Source organism: Cuculus canorus, chromosome 20, assembly GCF_017976375.1.
Source record: "Cuculus canorus isolate bCucCan1 chromosome 20, bCucCan1.pri, whole genome shotgun sequence".
NCBI lineage: Eukaryota > Metazoa > Chordata > Aves > Cuculiformes > Cuculidae > Cuculus > Cuculus canorus.
The window spans coordinates 5,940,536-5,959,454 of NC_071420.1; the positions used below are offsets into that span (position 1 = coordinate 5,940,536).

The following is an 18,919-nucleotide window of genomic DNA, read 5'->3' on the forward strand; positions in this document are numbered from 1 at the left end:
CCTTAATGATTCTCACCACATTCACCTGAAGATCTCAGTTTCCCCTCTTTCAGCTCAAAACTGTTCCCTCTTGTGCTCTCCCTGCATTCCCTGATCCAGAGCCTCTCCCCAGCTTTCCTGGAGCCCCTTTCAGTGCTGGAAGCTGCTCTAAGGTCCCCTCAGAGCCTTCCCTTCTCCAGGCTGAAAAGCCCCAGCTCTCTCAGCCTGTCCTCGTACAGGAAGTGCTCCAAACCTCGGATCATCTCTGTGGCCTCCTCTCTTTTGGAGAGACCTTAGAGCAGTTTCCAGTATTGAAAGGGGCTCAGGAAAGCTGGGGAGGGACTTTTTACAAGGGCGTGGAGTGACAGGATGAGGGGGAACGGCTTAAAATTGGAAAGGGGAAGATTTAGGCATTAGGAAGAAATTCTTCATGATGAGGGTGAGGAGGCCCTGGCCCAGGCTGCCCAGAGCAGGGGTGGCTGCCCCATCCCTGGAGGGGTTCCAGGCCAGGTTGGGATTGGAACTCCTGATCCAGTGGGAGGTGTCCCTGCCCATGGCAGGGGGTGGGACTGGATGGGCTTTGGAGTCCCTTCCAACCCAAACCATTCCATGACTCTACAATTCTAAGAGAGCAGTGCCTCCCTCTCCCCTTCCCCTCACAGCCTGTGTGCTCCTGGCTGGACACTACACCCACGCGCAGCTTCTGCCTCAAAACCCCGGCCATGCCCGGGGGGGGCCTGCGTGGGGGGGACACGACGGTGGGCGTGGCCTCTAGGGGGCGTGGCCATTGTAAGAGGCGTGGTCTATGGGGGCGTGGCCTCGGGGAGGTGCGCCCAGCGCTAGCCAATGAGAGGTGAGCGCGGCGCAAGGGCGCGGGGGCGGTGCGCGCTGATAGGGCGCGGGCCGGGGAGCTTGGCCGGGGGCTTGCAAACAGCGGCACGTTGGAGCGGGGCGGCGGCGGGCAGGTGAGCGCCGGGGGGCTCACATCCGCGGGGCTCCCCTTGCCTGCACACCCCCCCGTGCTTGCATTCAGCCCCCCCCCCCCCCCCCCCCCCCCCGTGCTTGCATTCAGCCCCCCCCCCCCGTGCTTGCATTCAGCCCCCCCCCCCCGTGCTTGCATTCAGCCCCCCCCCCCCGTGCTTGCATTCAACCCCCCCCCCGTGCTTGCATTCAGCCCCCCCCCCCGTGCTTGCATTCAGCCCCCCCCCCCGTGCTTGCATTCAGCCCCCCCCGTGCTTGCATTCAGCTCTCCCCCCACCCAGTGCTTGCTTTCTCCCCTATGCTATGCTTCACCCCCCTGTATTTGCATCCCTCCCCTCCCCTGTGCTTGCACCCTCTGCCACCCCCTCCTGCTTGTCCCCCCCATTCCGCACAGGGTAGTGGGGGCACAGGCAGGATTGCTGGGGCGCTGTGGAAGGGCCACGGGTGCTCAAGGGGTTCCCTGTCTCTCTCTCAGCCCCTCCAGATGTCAGATCTGCTCTCCGGTGCCGCAGCGGGGCTCTGGTACCAGCAGTGCCACAGCTGCTGCTCTTACCTTGCCCAAAAATAAATGGGAAAACAATAACCCTTCCAGAACTGGGATTTTGGGCCATTTACCCATCCCACCAGTCATCCCTCACTCTGTTCCCAAGGGGGAAAGGGGGCAGAGGAGAAGGGAGGACGCATGCTGTGCTCCGTGCAGCTCCAGCACCGCTTCCCCATCCTCCTCGCTGCCCTTGGGACCAGGCTGAGCTCCCCGGTCTGGATTGTCCTGGGGGTCAGGGCTTGGGGCTCAGCTCTCCCGGCAGTGTCTCGATGCACACCCCTTGAAGCCAGGCTGGCGTTGAGGAGCTGCTCATCTCCTCCCCGCTTGCCTTGGCTCTGACGGGAAACAAACTGCAGCTCCAAGGCCTGTGAGCAAGGAAAACTGCGGATCCTGCAGGGATATCGCTTTCTTCAGCTGCTCTGATGAAGCTGAAATTACCTTTTTGTTGTATCTTAATGGAAAAGGCCCTCTTTAACGGGGAACTGTTGCTTTTCTATTTACAGCGGTTAGATTCCAAGTTAAGCTCATAGCGCCTCTTCCCATAACGTGTTAATTGGCTCTCTGTGAGGCATCTCTGGCAGCTTCGATTTGTTCTGGTTTGACACGGGATGGCTTTGAAGTGTTGCTTTTGAAACTGGATAAGGCAAGCAGAGAGCTGTTATCTCAGTTGCTTGAAGAGAAAAACCAAAGCCGCCTTGCTGGGGCCACGCTCGGGCTGGGGCGCGCGGTGTCAATAGGATTAATCTCCAGGCACAGCAATAAATGGCTTTCCTGGGCTCACTCCCTTGGCTTTTGCCTCGGGAAGGACAGATTTTAGCAACCAGGAGCATAAGCACCAGCCTTTTATCTTTCCAGTGAGGGGTTGAGGCATGTTATTGTTGGATATGGGATGAAGGCTTGGCTTTAAGTCACAGTAGGTGCTGGGCCACTGAGTCCTGATAGCTTTCCTTTTTCAGGCAAACTGTGTTTGTGGGCATAAAGTGCCTTCAATCCACAACTATCTCCAGCTATTTCTTCTCCTTGCTTGGGGATATGTCTTGTGGGTTGGAGCTGGCATGCCTGGAGTGGGATACGTGTGGGTGTGTGTGCTCCCAGGACCGCTCCTGGCCCAGAGCTGCTCATCCATCCTCCGCTGGAGCTCAGGGTCCAGCATCGCCCCGGAGAGCTGTGAGGTGCCCCCATCGCTTCACACAGTCTGTTGGTGCCTTATTTCTGTAACGTGCTGCTGAGTGTCCTCGCTGGATACGATTGTTCTTGCACTAAGCAGACTTTCGAAGCCCAACTTTCTTTAGCTGGGAAGGGGTTGTTGGACTTCTCTTCCCTTCTGAAGTGGCTACAGTGGGAATGTCTTTATCCTCCAGCAGAAGAGATCTGGAAGGACAGCCTATCAATGTTTGCTGGAGGAAGAAGCACTGCTTAGATAGTAGTCACCACGAGAGCTTATGTGATGGTATAGACCTTGGCAGGGTTTGAAGAGGTGACCTTGTGCTGAGCGTGTACTGTGCCTCAGCCGAGGGTCTGCTTGCCAGAGTGCAACACCTCTCCTCGCTGGAATCCGTTCCCTGAGGTTACTGAAGGGTGCATTAACCCAGTTGTTCGTGCCAGCTTCTCTTGCACTGTGGAAAGAACGGTCCTGTCTGAAAGCCAGGTCCTCTGTGAAGTGTCAGCGCTGACCTTAGAAGAGCCTTTTTAGGGTCATTGCTACCCGGGAGCAGAGGCAGGAGCGACCTCTTTTGTAAGAGGGTTCAGGGAAAGGCTGGGGATGCTGGATGGCTTCTGCGGACTGTCAGCATGGTGCTTTGGGTCTCCGAAGGATTTATCTGCCCGGCTGAGGAGCAGAGAGTTTAAGTCTGATGCAAATCGGTGCATGCCAAGCTAACGGAGGGAAGGGAGCGCAGTGTGAGCACCGTGTCCGTGCTGGAGTTGTGGAAGGTGTTTTGTTTGATAACAGCTGAAATCGATATGTGCAATAGCTCTGCCTTGATGCCTGGAAAGAGCATACCCATTTCTGCCTTAAAGTACAGGTGGATAGTGGGCAGGAGGAGCATTGAAGGGTCTGTTCAGCAGCTCAAAGCCCTGACAAACACTGAGTGTAGTGGGAGGCAGGCTCGGCTTACGTGGGAGATGCACTTGGCTTTGGGGCTCTGGATGCTGAGCACACAGTGTTGGGCAGCGTAAGTTGGCAAAAGGTCGGAGGGGAAAATAGTTTGTATGAGGTCAGCAGTAGAGCCCGGATTTGGGCAGGGTCAGGCTGTAGTAGGAGCTCTCCTGACACCCGAGTGTGAAGGAGGATGGGCAAATGCTGCTTCTTGGTGGATTTTTACCCCTTCTCTTTACTTGTGTGGTGACTTCTTCCTGCGCAGCCTCCTGGAGACGCTCACTGCCGCTCAGCCCTGCTGCTGTGCCTGGGCAGCTGGGGATGGCAATGAGCTGAGCCTGTCCCTTCGCTGCGGGCCAGGCAGGAGGCAAAGTCCCCCTCCACTTTCTGGCCAAAAGCGAGTGCTGAGCTGTCAGCGTAAAAGCCAAGGATAAAATTGGTGTGAGTTAAACCATTAGTGGCTCGTGCCTCAAAATATATAGTGATGGGTATCAAAAGTCTTCTTTCTCCTCATGGTTTCAAATGCTTCTTCTCTTCTGAACTTCAGTCCTTTGTTTGGCTTTGGTGCAGGCTGTCACTTGCTTTGAGAAGCAAGCATCCAGCATGTAGGAAGGTGACCCAGACACCAGAAAATATGCAGCTGAAGATGTGAATGTGGGTAGCTGGCTGGAAAAGCGGTGGGGATGATTGAAGTGTACAGAGCAATTGTTGACATAATGCAGTCATCGTGGCAGATCTGAAGGCTGGTTAGTGATGTTTTTGATAGATAAAGCATCAAAGCACTGGATACAGCAGATAAATGACTGAGATCAAATAATGCCATGTAGTCAAGCGTTGTTTTAATTAAGACACGGTTAAGCTTAGCATGGTTGGAGAAAAATGTCTGAAATCTTCCAAAGAGAAGAAATCCTGATAATTGATAAATTGGGGTAGGGTATTGATCTGAAAGATAATGGTGGGAAGAGGCTGCAGTGACTTCATGGATATATGGGAGGGTGACTGCTGATTAGTGGTGGTGGATGAGGTGTCAACACCTTTACAGCTCTTCAGAAACTCTCAGGCTTGTGTAGTTGACCTCAAGTGGTGCCTTGAACAAATGAGTCCTTAATCACAAACAAACATGCTCAGTTCCAGGCATGTGCACCAGACCAGGATGTTGCAGATTCCTTCGGAGGATGGTGCAGAACTGTGAAGAAGTGGAGCCGCTTGGGTCCTGGGTGGCAGCATCTGCCCTGCGCCGGGGGCTGCGGTGTCCCTCGGAGCTGCCTGCCCTACGGCTGGGGACCCTCTGAGCTGGGCTGGGGGGAGAAGTATCATGTGGTGACAGGCACAGGGAGAGGGATGGAGTCAGAGATGTAGAGGAGAGAGGTCTCCGGTGGCTTCCAAAGGAAGGCTTGTACCTTACTTCAAGGCATGCTATGAATTAGCAAGTGTAGCGTTTTGTTTTCCAGAATCAAACACCAGGGCTATCAAAAAATCCATCTGGAAATCTGACTCCTATCTTCCTGTTTTCCTAGTTTCCAGCTACTGTTTTGCTTTCCAGTCTATTTTTTCCCCGTACAATACAAACGTGATCGTTTTACAGAGTTCATCATTAATGATGGGGTGCAGTCAAGCACTGTGTGACATGCAGTTCTAACTTGCTTAGGAATTTGCAGTCTGAATTTCTTGGTCCCTTTTTCTCCTTGGGTTAAGTCTTTAGAAACATTTTCCTATTCCAGTGCAGTCTTCAGTTTTATTTTTGGCATAAGTGATATGGACTGAAACAGAAGGAGAAGCATAAGTATTTGTCCTAAGTGTCAAGTCCATGACACTGGAGAATGATTTTATGACATTCGTGTCCTGCTGTCCCTGGATGGGGAAGTTCTCTTGAAAGGTCAAAACCTTTTGAGGAAGCAGCTTCTCAGCGGGTTAGGGAGTAAACATAGCTGAGCCCTTGTATTTTCTTTCTTGATGGCACCCAGCACAAGCTGAGTCATGCCGTGTGGATAAAGGTGTGGTTTGAAGACTTGTTTCTTTTGGGTTGCTGCCCTGGGCAGGTGTTATTTTTAGGGCAACTACATCTGGAACAGTTGTAGTTCTTTTTTGCCAAAAAACATTTGGAATTAATTCAGCCTGTTTGTATCGGGGGTAGTTTCAGTGTGTCTGCGGATTGGTGGTTGTGTTCAGGGAAGGCTGGAAATGTTGTAATTAATATTTCAGTATTGTTCAGAGAGTATATGGTGAAGCTGTTAGCTAGTTAACAGCGACTGCTCTAATTATTCTGGTGTGACTGTAAACGGTGAGGCTGTGATGTGCCACTGTGCTGGAGCAGCGCTTGAATATGTCTTGCTGAGATGTCAGCATCCTTCCCTTTTCCCCCCGTCCCTGTGCTGTGCTCTCTGCAGAGCAGCCGTGTGTATGTCCTGCACAAGCAGGAAAGCTGTGGGAGCTCAGCCTTCCTTTCTGCTGGAGCAGAGTGGCAACTGCAGCCAGTGGAGCCAAACTTATTGTCTCACTTGTTCTTGCCACCTTTTGCAATCCCTGTCTCTGGTAGTTTCCACTCATCACACCAATGTAAGTGCAGAGAACCATGTCCCATCCTCTTCAGCTGACATCAGAGCCCGGAGCTTTGGTGGGAGTCCTTGATGCAGAGCGGAGACCGGGCAGAGGGATCTGTATGAATCCATTGGGTGCGCAGAGCTGTCTGCCAAGGTGGAGGAAAAGAGAGGAGCTCTTGGAAACCTGCAGTTCCTATGTGATATCCCACACGTTTCTGGGGTGTGCTGATTGTTTTTGTCAGCCGAGTGGCTCCCGAATTGTGTGACCTTGTGAGGACAAAGCATTAATGGCACGTTTTGGATTGTTAAGTGCCTGTTACCGTGGGGGGAGTGTGCAGGTCGAGACTCTGACTCTGCAGAGCTGTGCAGATAAGGGTTTATTCAACTTCAGGGGAAAAAAATCTTGCCTCTGGTGCTCACACTTTTTACACAGATCATTACTAAGGTTGTTGGAGTCCAAGCATGCTAAGCAGAAGCAAGTCCTACAGACCCAAAAGGCTTTCAACTGGAGAAGGATGGTCTGATATGTAAGATGGTAAATGAATACAAAGACTCGTTCACTTGTTTCCTCTGCTATAGACTTCCTCGGTAACCTGGAACTCACAGACCCCAACACTGAGCGCTCAGCATGGCTGTTAAACTGGGAGTAGACACGAGGGGCTCAGCCGGGGTGGGAAAGGCACAAAGCAAGTAGTGCTGTGGAAGTCCAGGCTGAATAGCACCTCCTGAGGATGTGTCAGTGTTGGATTTGTGACTGCTGGTGACTGGTGAGGGTGTGAATCGGTCGTACCAAGGGGTGCGAGATCATCATGCTCTAGTGACCTGAGCTTCAGTGCCTACATTTGACAGTTTGGTGCAGTGCTCTGCAGTCAGATGCTGCTGTCCTCCTGGTGGCTGGTGTTTCTTGGCTGTCCCTGCGCTCTGCAGTCAGATGCTGGTGTTTCTCAGCTGTCCCTGTGTTGCGGAGATTATTCACAATTTAATCTTGCAGTCTTGCGAATGCAGCAAAGTTTGGGCCACCCACTCCATCACTTGTCTTGGGTTTTGCCCTGCTTTTGCATGTCATGCATATTAACTTAAAGACTATTTTGCTGTTATTTCCTTGTAGTCAGGACAGGCTTCAGCATGGGTGTCTCTCTCTTCTTCCCCCCCCCTCCCCGTCTAGGTGATAGTTAGTTCAGGTTTCCGTTCTATAGCATAGAATTGAGTCCTAAAACCACAGAAATGCTGGTGAGGGTAGGAGCTTTTTAAGAAGCAAGTAGCGTGGGCACAGGCTTATGAAGCGCACCATTGCAGGCTGTCACATCTACAGGAGATAAAGCTGAAGGAATCATACAGCAGCAGGAAAAAAAATGTGCTGGCACAGCTTTGCAGGGTCCTGTGTGCATGCATGCCTGCTTGAGGCTGGCTCTAAGGACCAGCTCCCATGCTGTCCTGCTGCCGCATCCAGCTCTGCCAAGTTACTCTCTACCTCCTGCCTTTGTGCTTCCTCACCATGGTAGTAGCAACATGCAGGCATCACTGGAGGCTTTCTGCTGCCTCGTGTGCTAAGTGTAGCTGATGGTCTTAGCCTGATCTGCTGCTTTGGTGTGGGCTCTTGGAGAGAAATTGGGATGCTCGAAGGGACCGGTGCTAGAAGAGGATCTGTAGCTGTTGCTTCGTACTGGGTGTCTACTTCCAGACCCTGTGTTCCCCTCATGCAACTCCAGCACGTGCGGCCATGCCCGTTTGTGGACAAGAAGCTGGGAGATGTGTGAGCTGCCTCTTTATTAAGAGCCTGGGATGGATGTGATCTGAGGATGAATCACGGCTGCATTAGGGAAGGAGGCTTCCTTGCTGCAGCATGTGAAAAGTGATTGATGATTACACGAAAGAAAAAGGCTGGATTTACCCCTTCAGGGACTTGAGTGCTGCATTGGAAAGGTGTGTTCTGCTGCTTCAGAGCTTCTCTCCTCTGTCTTTTATGAACGGTTGCAGATCGGTGTGGAAAAACTGGGAGGGAAGGGAAGAGAACTGGGTTTGAATACTAGTTATATAAAAGGCAGTATTCTTGGGCCATCAAAATCCAAGCGCTTGAAGGGCAGCAGGACCTGGTGCAGCGTTCCTGTGACAAAACCCTCTACAGTCCATGTGTGTGAGTCAACCACCTAAACAAGTCCAGGCTTAGTTTTGGCAGTTCCTAACCCCTCCTTCTGTTAATGTTCTCTGGGTAGTGCTGTGATATTATTTATGCTGGAACCAAGGATTTGGGTCTGCTTGTGCTAATGGTGTGTTTACCTCAAGGGACTGTATGAGGACAGAAGGCTCATCTACTGACCCCTTATTGATGAGATGCTTGGACGCTGGAGTCCAGATTGACCCTCCTATAGCTGCCAGATGGCTCGACTGACAAAGGTTAATGATAGCTGAGGGTTCCAGCTCTGCAAAGCAGAGTGTAAAACAGACCAGAGATGAGGTTTTTTTTTTTGCCTTGTTCTGTCGGCGCCTCATCCCTAGGCTGACAGATGGGGCTGGAGAAGAGGAAGATGCCTGAGTGCAGCTTGTCAGGCCAGCCCTCGTTGAGGGCAGAAGGAACGGGAACGTGTACCCCTCCTCAGGGCTGGCTACGGGGTTACTGTGTGTGTGCAGGGTGTGATTTGTTGGAATGGTGAGAACAAGGTCCTCTGGCTCAGCTTCTGATGTGTGCGGTGCGGGCAGAGGAAAGGCTGGGGAAGTGTGAACAGCTGAGCAAAGAGGCAGAAGAAAGGAGTTTATGGGAACTTGGAGCTTCCTCTACAGCACCATCGGGTCAGCGCAGACCACTCGAGGGTGCAGTGTGGGCTTTGCCTGCCTTTGTCCTGCAGAAGCACTGCTCACCAACAGCTGGCAAATCCGGCCACATTACTGCTGTGCACTCACACATTAGAGAGATCGGGCACCTCTTCCAGCGTGTTTCCATACTCTAATCAGGCTTCTGCGTTTTCCTTTCTCATACAGTATTGATGTGAGCAGGGTTTGGCATTTGCCTTGAAGCAATAGAAAAAGGCATGGTTTATTCATAGCAGTTGCTGGGAGTCCGTTCCTTAATGCTGGATGGATTAATTTAAGTCAGACTGGAGAATTGAGCTGGCTTTTTTTCGTTAGTTTTAAGAGTTTGCTGTTTCCAAGGGGCTAAAATGTGGCTACGTTCCACCTGAATTCCACCGTATCAACAATCTGCCATCCGGAAGGATTATCACGGATGCAAAAGGGCAATATAAGATTATGCCCTCCCTGTGGAAAACAGTTTTCCTATCTTCCCAGCCACCAAATGAATGAATGGGCAAACCCAGTACTTTCTGCTTTCCCCATGCTCTTCCGAACATCTCTCTGCTTGCCTCGTTGCTTTTTGCATTAAAAGCATAAACTTCACAGCAGAGATCAGTGTTTTCTCTGTACAGCATTGGGCAGCGGGTGATGAGAGTCTGAAATGCCACAGCAATGGCAAATAAGCCTCCAGATGGGAGTCAAAGAACAGCAGATGCTCGGGGGATGCGCAGCCAAAGGGCTGTTTGTTTGCTAAAGAAATGTTTGATTTGACCCCAGAGTAGCGTGTTGCTGGGCTGCCTTTGGTTCAAGACCTGCCCAGCTTCCCTCCATCCCCAGGGAGGACCCGGGGCTGGGGGAGCACCTGCCTCCCGCTAGTGGCATGGCTACAGTGCGAGGTGTTACTGAGTTTTTGCTGCCAGTTGGATAAAAACCACCTGGATTCACTGAGGGCGTGTTGTGGTTACTGCAAAGTGCTGAGACTTTCGTTCCACTGAGATCTGTGGAGGAAAGGAAACCTTCCATCGTCTTTAATATTCCATGTTCTTTAGGTATGAACAAATATTTCCTTGGCCTGAAACATTCTCCTGCTGTGAAATCCATTCCCGTTTCTAAGACAATCGGCCTCCTTCCTTCCCTCTCTCTTCCCATGCTCCAGCTTTTATTAACCTAGAAATGTGCTGACACTTCACCATCAAGCTGGTTCCTGGCACGTGAGGGAGCTCTGCAGAGTGTCTTTGCGAGTTGTCAGTGTAGCTGCATGCAAGGGAATTGGAAGATGGCTCAGAGCTGTTCATCTCCTGGGGAATTTGCTCTTCCAAGCTGGTGGCTTTCCACAAATGTCTAACAGCTTTGTCCCTGTGTATCTGCTCCTCACTAAAGGAAGGGTGTGGGATCGGGGAGTCGATGAAGAAAGCTATTTCATCAGTGTGCTTTAATATATTTATTTTGGCAGAGCTCCCTCCCGTAGAGAATCCCTGTCCCACCAGGCAGGTGTACTGATTTGAGCCTCTGGAGCTGTCTGTTCCGCTGTCATGACATGTAGATCAATCGATGCCTCTGCAGTTCTCATTTTACTCTCCTGGCAAGATGCCTGTGACCCCTTCCTGATCCACTCTCCAGCAGGCTGAGCTGTCTAATACTCTTGTAAGAGTTTTTTGGTCCATCAGTGGTCCCCTGATGTGGTGGCAGGTCTGGTTTCTGGAAGGCAGGAGGTGTGAGTGAAGCTCCTGTGTTTTTTTTGGGAGCGGGTACAGGTGACTGCACTGTTCAGGGCAGGCTGAGCTCCTGGAGGCAGCTTGCTTGTTCCTGGACAGTCAATATGTTGAAGCAAAGTCATCCCAGCCACTGTGTTGATGTTGAGAAGCATCATTCCCAGCAGTGACTTGGCTGTTCTGAAGTTCTTGACCTCCTCTGAACCCTTCTGGTATCTCCTAGGCTGAGCGGTGCTGGCGACTGGGACCGCTGGTGTCCAGGCTGGGACACTCACTTCCCAGTCTTGGAGAGGAGATGTGGGTGGAAGGAGGTTCCTTGCGTTAAAACCTGCATCGAGGCCAGGTTGGATGGGCGTTGGGCTGCCTGATCCAGTAGGACGTGTCCGTGCCCGTCGCAGAGGGGTTGGAACTGAATGATCTTTAAAGTCGCTTCTAACACAAACTATTCTGTGATTCTATGAAAACCAGAGGAACTGCGGCTGCTGCTCCGTGTATGAATGTGGAAGCTGTTGGGCTCACCACACCTTTTGCAGGTGCTGGGGAGCAAATGCTCCTTCCCTTGGTGCCGGGCAGGTCCCGTGTCTGGCTCTGCGGTGCGTTAAACCAAACATGCTCTGATGATTAGGGAGGGCAGAATCTCCCTCCTGTCAAAGTGTTTTTCCTGGCTACAATTTTGTGTGCTTGGAAACCTGTCACTTTTCTCGCCTTTGAAGCCCACCACCCAGAGAGCATGGGAATTGTAAGTATTTAGACACGTAATGAGAATGATGTAATTCGCATCCCTAATTTTATTTTTCTTGTTTGAGTTTTTTAATTGCTTTGATTTAAAGGGCGGTAGCAACTAATTGGATTCTGGGCCAGGTTTGCACAGGCAGCCAGGGGGGAAGGGACTGCAAATGAGCCTGGCCAGGAAATTGCACATATAAATATAGTTCTCGGTAGGGTCAGCAAAACACCCGAGGGACAAATTAAGAATACAGTTTCTGCTGTAATGTGTTCGTTTAGCTGCAGACGTCATCTTAAGGGAAACGGAAAGGAAGTTTGGGGGTGAGGGGAGCAGACTGAAGGGTGGGTGACCCTTCTGCAGCACCGCTGGGTGCTGGTGTAGGTCTGTCCAGGCAGCAGCGTCCTCCTGTCCTCTGGGCTGGCTGGTGAGTTGGCAGATTCCAAGAAGAAACCGCTGAAGGGATTTGTTTTGTGTTGGGGCAGAGGGTGGTGGTTTCACTGGAGGATGTAAATCCATAGTTGGCACGCTGTGGGGCTGCCGTCTCTCAGCTCTGGCACACGTTCCCTCTGCTCAGTGGTGGGGAGATGGCACCAACCACCACCCTGGCTGCGCCCTTTGGGTTAACGGGGGCAGCTTTGCTGGGAGGCTGCCGCTTTCTTCCCAAATGGGTGGGAGGGATGGTGCTTCCCCCTCCCACGGGTACTGACCAGTTTTCCTGAACTGGTAAGTCTGGGAAGGTGATTGGAGTTGGTGGCAGGAGGTGGATTCAGCCCGAGTAAAGGGAATTCAGGGGAGTGAAACAGTGGATTTGCCCCTTTGGAAATCTAAAGCTGTGGTTTGCCTGTTAACAGTCATCTCCCTTTCAGCAAAGGGATAAGATGGTTGTCCCCACTACGGACCTAAGTGAGGAGAGTGTGCTGTGTCCCTTATCTTGGGTTCTGGCTGCTCCACACATCTGGAGTCATCCCTGGATGACAGCCAGCACTGCTTTGGAGTTTGACTAACATGGGTATTAGTTTTCCTGCTCTGTTTTGTCCCTTCATTCCTGTGTGGCTAGTGGGATGTGCAGCAGAGCTCGCTTACTCCTTGGTGGCACTTTAAGAACAGCTTGAAACAGGAAGATGGAGAAGAACAGCGTGGTTTGTGTTTCCCAGGACCTCAGCCCAGCCTTCAGCGCTCCCCCTTTGGTTTTGAGCATCTCTCCAGGGGAAGGCTGTGTGCACAAGGAGGGAGAGCTTGTCAGGAAAGCCTGACCCTCCCCGCTCTGGAGGCCCACAACGCTGCTGGCCATTCCATCCAGCTGGAATGAGATCTCCTGAAAGCTGCCGACTCTGAATGGGCAGTAGGAGCTCATCATCCTGCCCTGCCTGCAGCTTGTCAGAGCTCTCCATCATGCTCCCCAGGCAAGTTCCATCAAGCCAAATTCAGAGCACTCTGTGACCACAGCCTGATCTTTGGGTGCCTTCAAGACCTGCTGGAAGCCTGTAACTGGCTGACTTTCACCTCGTCGTTTATAAATGGCATGCAGAAAACCTCTTGAGATCACAGGGAAACGGTTAAAACCTTGAACTTGGAAGGCTCCAAACCCACAAGACGAATGAAAGGAAGCATTAAGGAAGGAGCAAAATGTCTTTTTTCATAATCTGGGAGTATGGTTCATCCACGAAGTGTTCAGTTTGTCACGGATGATCCTTTTGACAAGTCCCACCTTGAATGACAGCCCTGTGTCACTCGATAGGGTTTTCCTCGCTGCTGCTCCCTAAACAGACCTGGTAGGCTGGTTTGTGCGGGTGCTGGTTGGGACTGGGCTTCCCAGGGAATTCAGCACGCACTGAAATGCACTGGCCTTTGGGGGAATCACTCCTTAAGCTCTCTTTTTAATGCCTGCTTTGATGATAAGCTCTTTGAGCCAAGGCTTGCCTTTCAGTGTGCCTCACAGCGTGGTGCGCGGTGGGGCGGTGAGCTCTGTATTAATTGGTGCTGTTGCCAGGCTATTGAGAAGTTGGAAGAACTGAACTGGCCAAATGTTCAAGTGCCAGTGCAGGCTCTGCCCGGCTGTCAAAAAGGGAAAGCTAATTACAGTGTGAACAGAGGAGAATAGGCTGCCCTGAAGGAAATGCCGTTCAGGTTCTCCTCAGGTCCCAAATCAGCCTGTGTCAAATCACAGCTGCATCAACCTCTAAATTTCTTCTTCCTTCAGTTAAATTGCCACCAAGTGATTTCTTGCAAGTGCAACCAGCTTTTCAACTGAGAGAATGAATGCTGGCTGTTTTCTCTGACTCCAAATAATAGAGGTTAGACTGGGATTGCAGAAGCAAAGAGAAAGGGCAGTTTCCTCCCTTGCCCTTCCCTCTTGGTCTGTAACACTGTACCAGCCTTTCGTGTTGGCTTCCTGCTGGCTCTGTGTTGGTCATTGAGTGTGGGGGGGTCCAACACTGCGAGATGTGTCTTGGGGATGCCCGAATTTGCCTGTGGGGCCACCAGGTATGGCACAAATAGCGCTTTCTGTGCAGTGCTTGTCACTTGGCAAAGCTCAATTCCCTACAGCGTTGTGGAGGCTGAAAACATAAATAGCTTCAGAATGGTGGTAGACAAATTCGGAGATGCTTTCCGAGTGACTGCTTCAAGCTGGGAGGTGCTATCAGGAGGATAAACTCTAAACTTTTAATTTCTGCACCAGCACCCCTCCAAACATCTGCTGCTGGCCCCGCTTGGAGACAGAAAGCGGGGCAAGGAGGATACAGAGCCTGACTCCGCATAGCTTTTCCTATAAATGATCTGCCGGCTTGTTTTCTAGAAGCTCTTAACACACATCTCAAGCCTAGTGCTGTTTCAGGAAGGAAGAGTGGCCACAAATCCGTAGTGCGTGTGAGTACAGAGTTTATTGCTATCTCTTGCAGCCCCTTCTCAAGAAGGGAGTTCTTGGTGTCAGCTGGGGCCAAGAGCTGGGACCAGAACTGTATAAATTAGAGCATGCAGTAAAAAAAGTGTATTCTAACTGTTTTTAACATGATTTCCTTCTGAAATCAGACCCTATGTAAAAGACGAGCCATGTGTCTGCTGCATATCTTTCAGTCTTGTCTCCTACCCTGCCACCCATCAGCTTCTGGAGCTTTTGTCCTCCTGGACTTGAGTGTCTCACAGTGGTTAAGGCTTCAAAGGAGTCGGTGGGACATTTGCATGGGGGTAAGAAGTGGGCAAATGCAGTTTCACTTGGGTGTTGGCTAATAAAGAGTGTAGCACTGAAAAGAAAATCCTTGGAGGATATTTAATAACGGGGGAGAATAATTATAAAGTACTTCAGAATATTAACCAATGGCTGAATGTGCCTAATTAGCTTAATGAAGCTGGGTGGTTGGATTCTTTTTTTAATCAAACAGATGGGCAAAACATTATGCACAAAAAAATGAGATCTGAATACAATGAATGCCTTTAATTAGCAAATAAAAGACTGAGAAAGGGTTTGTTTTTTAACTTGAAGCGAGAGATTTTTTCTTCGTTGAATAGTCAGAAAAGAGCCTTAAGTGCCATGGTTTCTGGAGGTGTCTGTTACAATTCTTTGTGATGGGTTGCGTGTTCGCAATGGGGTCAGTGGGGAGCTGGTGGTGCCTGTGGGGCTGGTGGCAGCAATGCCCTGCCAGCCCCAGAGCAGTCGGTGGCTGCTGTCCTGCCTTGGACTCCCCAGGAGGAGCCTCAGTAGCAGTAATACCGCTTATCCCCTGCTCCAAAGCCTTTTACCTATGGGGTTATGTGTGATCACCTCCCTTTTGCTGAAGGGGACAGCGAGGAAGCAGTAGCCTGTGGTGAAGCAGATGCAAGTTCAACATCAAAGATGCGGTGTTGGTTAAGGTGCCCTCAGGATTCAGCACGCCTGTGGAGTGTTTCCCTGGTGGTCTGTGCTTCTGTTGTCCATCTCTGGAGCTCCTGCATCTTCCCCTCTGTAACGCTGGCCCTGGTCAGAGATCAATTCCTGCTGCTGACCTGACCTTGCTGCAGCGCTGCTTCCCATCCCCATCGATGCCCATGACAACACACACGTTCTTCTGCTCATCTCTAACCAGCTTTCCTGGGCCAGGGAAGCCTGGTGTGAATCAATGCCTTTGCTCTCCACCTGAACCTCGAGTCCTTCTGTAGGTCTATGATGCAGGTCTGTAGTCTTGCTGGGTCTTGCCCAGGCGGGGAACATTTGCTCCAGTCTCAGGTTATGCGCTAACCAAGCCATTTTGCTATTAAGCCTATAATAATAACAACTTGTAGCTAAAGAGTGTGGTTTTTCCTCCTTTGGTGGCTTACTCAGCTCTGTTTTGAGGCAGTGTTTAACAAAAGCAGACTTTCCCAGACTATACTTAATTAAACAGACCTCAGAGATCTCTTCTGCTTTATTTTGGTGCCGTGTCCACATTGCTCTACCGGTGCATCTCTGGAGCAGTTAGAAACGGAGCTTGAGCTCCGCTGGTGCAGAGACCAACTGGGTCACCGTGCCCTGCCCAGATGTCCCCAGCAGTGCGCGAATCTGAGAGGGACCCCCAGGCTCCGGCTGCCCTTCTCTGGGATAGGGAATGTGACGCTTGGGGCAGTTTCTGCTGGATGTGGCCCATTCGAGGGGCAGCTCAACTAATGCGCTTTACATTACAACCAAGATTTGGGGTCCAAATTTCTACCTGTTTCTTCTTTATGTGGCCAATGTAGGTATAGGAGCGCTTGGAGCCTGGGAGCTTGGTTATCGAGGTAGATCCAAAAGGAAGACTTCAACTTGAAGGCTCCTTGTTTCTGCCTGAGGAGGTGTCTGAGCAGATGGTGGTGTGCTCTGGTTTTGCTTATTGCTGCAGATTATTTGCCAGATAATTTTTTTTCTGACTAATTCTTTGGCCTGTAGAATGTTTAAAATCCTGGAGTCGGTTCTCCGGTAAAAACACCGGTGTTTGCAAATTCTCAGACCTGTCCTTGTGCCTGCTCGCTGACGTCGCTGGGAGCAGGAGGCTTTTCTCCAGGTGGCAGATGTCCCCTCTCTGCATCAGCAGAGGGGCAGCTTCTGGAGGAGAACCTCCCAGGGACAGGGTGGGAAGTAGCACCTTCATGCCTGGTTTGGGTTTTATTTGGTTTTAAGGCATGTCATGGGTGAAGACCTAACCTTAAGATGAGTGCTGTCCCGTTGGCCTCCCCCAGGCTGTTTTGGGTGGCAGGGGAAGGATGCAGTCCTGCTGATACAGCTCGTTTTGTGCAGGTGGGGGTGGGATAACTTCACCTGCCCAGACTTGCCGTCGGGTAATTTACCTGTGCTTACTTGGGCAAGATGTTCCCAGCAGCTCCAGGGGGGCCACGGCAGCCGCTGGCACAGCTCTCCCTCTGCTGAAAGGCTGCTCTGAGATTTTTTTTGTTAGTTAATTCCCCCCCCCCATCTCTTGCCACCTCTCCTTTTTAAAAAGAAAAAAAATCATTCTCTTGGATGTCTCCAGAGAGCTGGCTCTGGTAACCGCTTGACTGATTTATTCTGGTAGTTTAACATTTACTGGATTTACATAACAGCCAAACAATCTGTTTCAGGAGTTTAATATAAACCCAGCTCTAGTGAGTCACATCCATGTTAGCAATAATGCGAAGAGAGCTGGGGGAGTGAGGAGGTGACTTTTTATGGGTTTCTGCATGGGAATATCTGGCTGTCTGAAATATCTCTGATACCTCATAGCTGAGTGACGCTGCCCGTTCTCCTCTGGCATCAGGGATTTGGTCTAAAACTTTGCTGAGCAGTGGGTACATCACATCAGTGCTCTCATTGCAGCTCCTGAGCGAGCTTGGTGGCCTTTCCAGAGGTTCCCAGGTGGTGCTGTGTGTTCCCGGCGCTCTACAGCCTTTTGGTGCGTTAAAAACCTTTACCTGGGAGGTGTGTGTGTTTGAAAAGGGGAGTAATGTAACTGTGAGAGCTGCAAGATAAAGCCTGTAGCGATTCGCTGCTTGCTTTTTCAGTTGGAAAACACCCTTGTTTGTGCCAGAGCTTGGTGGTCCAGGTCCTCAAGGAGCACAGATCAGCGCAGCAGATGTATGTGGGCATCCCTACTGTCCTCCCGTGGCCCTGCCACCAACCTGTGTGGGGTTTGGGGGCCAGCGGGCACTCGAGCCCAGCCGAGAGCTGATCCCGTGCAGTCACAGCCGTTGGAGCAAACCGCCAGAGCAGCTCTTGGCCCTCCCTGCTCTGTCACAAATGCAACGGTGGGGTTGTAATTTAGTCAAGCAAAATGAGTCTCCAGCTTGACTTGTCATTTAGGAAAATCCTGAGCAAGAGGCAGCAGGAATGGCATAGCCGGGTTTGCGCTTGCCCCGCTGCCTGTGTTGGCTGTTCAGCCAAGCAAGCGTTCCTCTTGCTGCAGCTTGCTTATTTGAATTCTTGTCTTTAGAATGGAAAATAAATGGAAGCTGATGAGATCCATTACAGCACTAATTTTAGAGCATGCCAAACACTAGGAAATTGTTTTCAATCTTCAGTCTCATTTCTCCTTTATTTCCTCCCCTCCATTTGTGAAACCACCTGTGTTATTCTAAATGCCTGGTGGTTGCTGCTCCCTACTATCTTCAGGTGTTCTCCTTCTGTCCCCCTTTCCCGATACCCCCAGGATCAGCCGCTTGACCCTGCTGTTGCAAAGCTCTCTCTGGGACTCAGGCAGCAGTGTTGGTGCGATGAAGTGAGCGCTCACCAGCTGGGAGATGCCAGCAGAACCCCCTGCGAGGCTGCAGGGAGCAGAGGAGGCAGCAGCAGAGCGGGATTTCTTATCCTTGGGCTTTGTAAGTGTTTCCAGCCCCACCCCAGCCTACTTTCTCGATGAGCAAGTGGGAAAATATGAATTTCCCTCTGGTCTGCTGAAAAATTTAGGAAGCAATCCCAGAGCTTCAGCGATTGTCCTTGGCACTAATGAAAACCTGAGTCGTTGCTCAAGAGGATGGAGCAGGCATGAGATAGGAGTTGATGCTGGATCCATTCTAGCAGGAGAAGCAGCACATAAAATCTGGATTTTTTTTTAAAAACGTGATTCTTTTTCATTGCCTGAAAGCTCATAGTGGTTAGAGAGGAGCCCGGGTGCCGAACTGGTTGCTCCTTTGAAGCCTTCAGGGTGCCTGCAGCCACCGGTGCTCCCTTTAACATTGCTCCCGGCTCAGTGTTTAGCAGGGTCTGATTAAGCTCTAGATTAAAGTTGGTGGCAAAAGTCCAATGGCTTCAGCCCATGCAATTTCCAGAGGCTCTAGAATACGTGTTTCGTGTGTTTGGCAGCCAGACATCCCTGACGGCAGCCGCTGTGACCATCAGCAGACAGATTGCTGCAGGACTTGGTGCCTGCCCTGGGCTGGGGCTTTGAAAAATGTTTCTTCTCCTGCCCCTGTCTCCCTCACCCCTCTCTGATCTAGAGAGCCCTGTCTGCTGGCAGCCAGCGGTGGGTGTATCCCTCAGAGCTGTGTCTTGCCCTGGCTTCTTGTGCCAGCGATGGGTGAAAAGACTCCCTACTCCTAGCAATTATTTCATGCCTCGCCTGGGTGCGCTCCGAGCCCCGCGGCTGCTCGAGG

The 18,919-nt window shown here is 51.2% G+C and overlaps 1 protein-coding gene across 1 annotated transcript in view; it reads left to right on the forward strand.

Annotated features, from left to right (window-relative positions):
• The first annotated feature begins 820 nt into the window (after positions 1–820).
• CAMKK1 (calcium/calmodulin dependent protein kinase kinase 1) overlaps positions 821–18,919 on the forward strand; it is a 77,772-nt gene continuing 59,673 nt past the window's right edge. The window contains exon 1 of the mRNA XM_054085054.1: positions 821–944. The gene's annotated coding sequence lies outside the window, so the exon portion shown is untranslated. The remainder of the gene's footprint in view (positions 945–18,919) is intronic.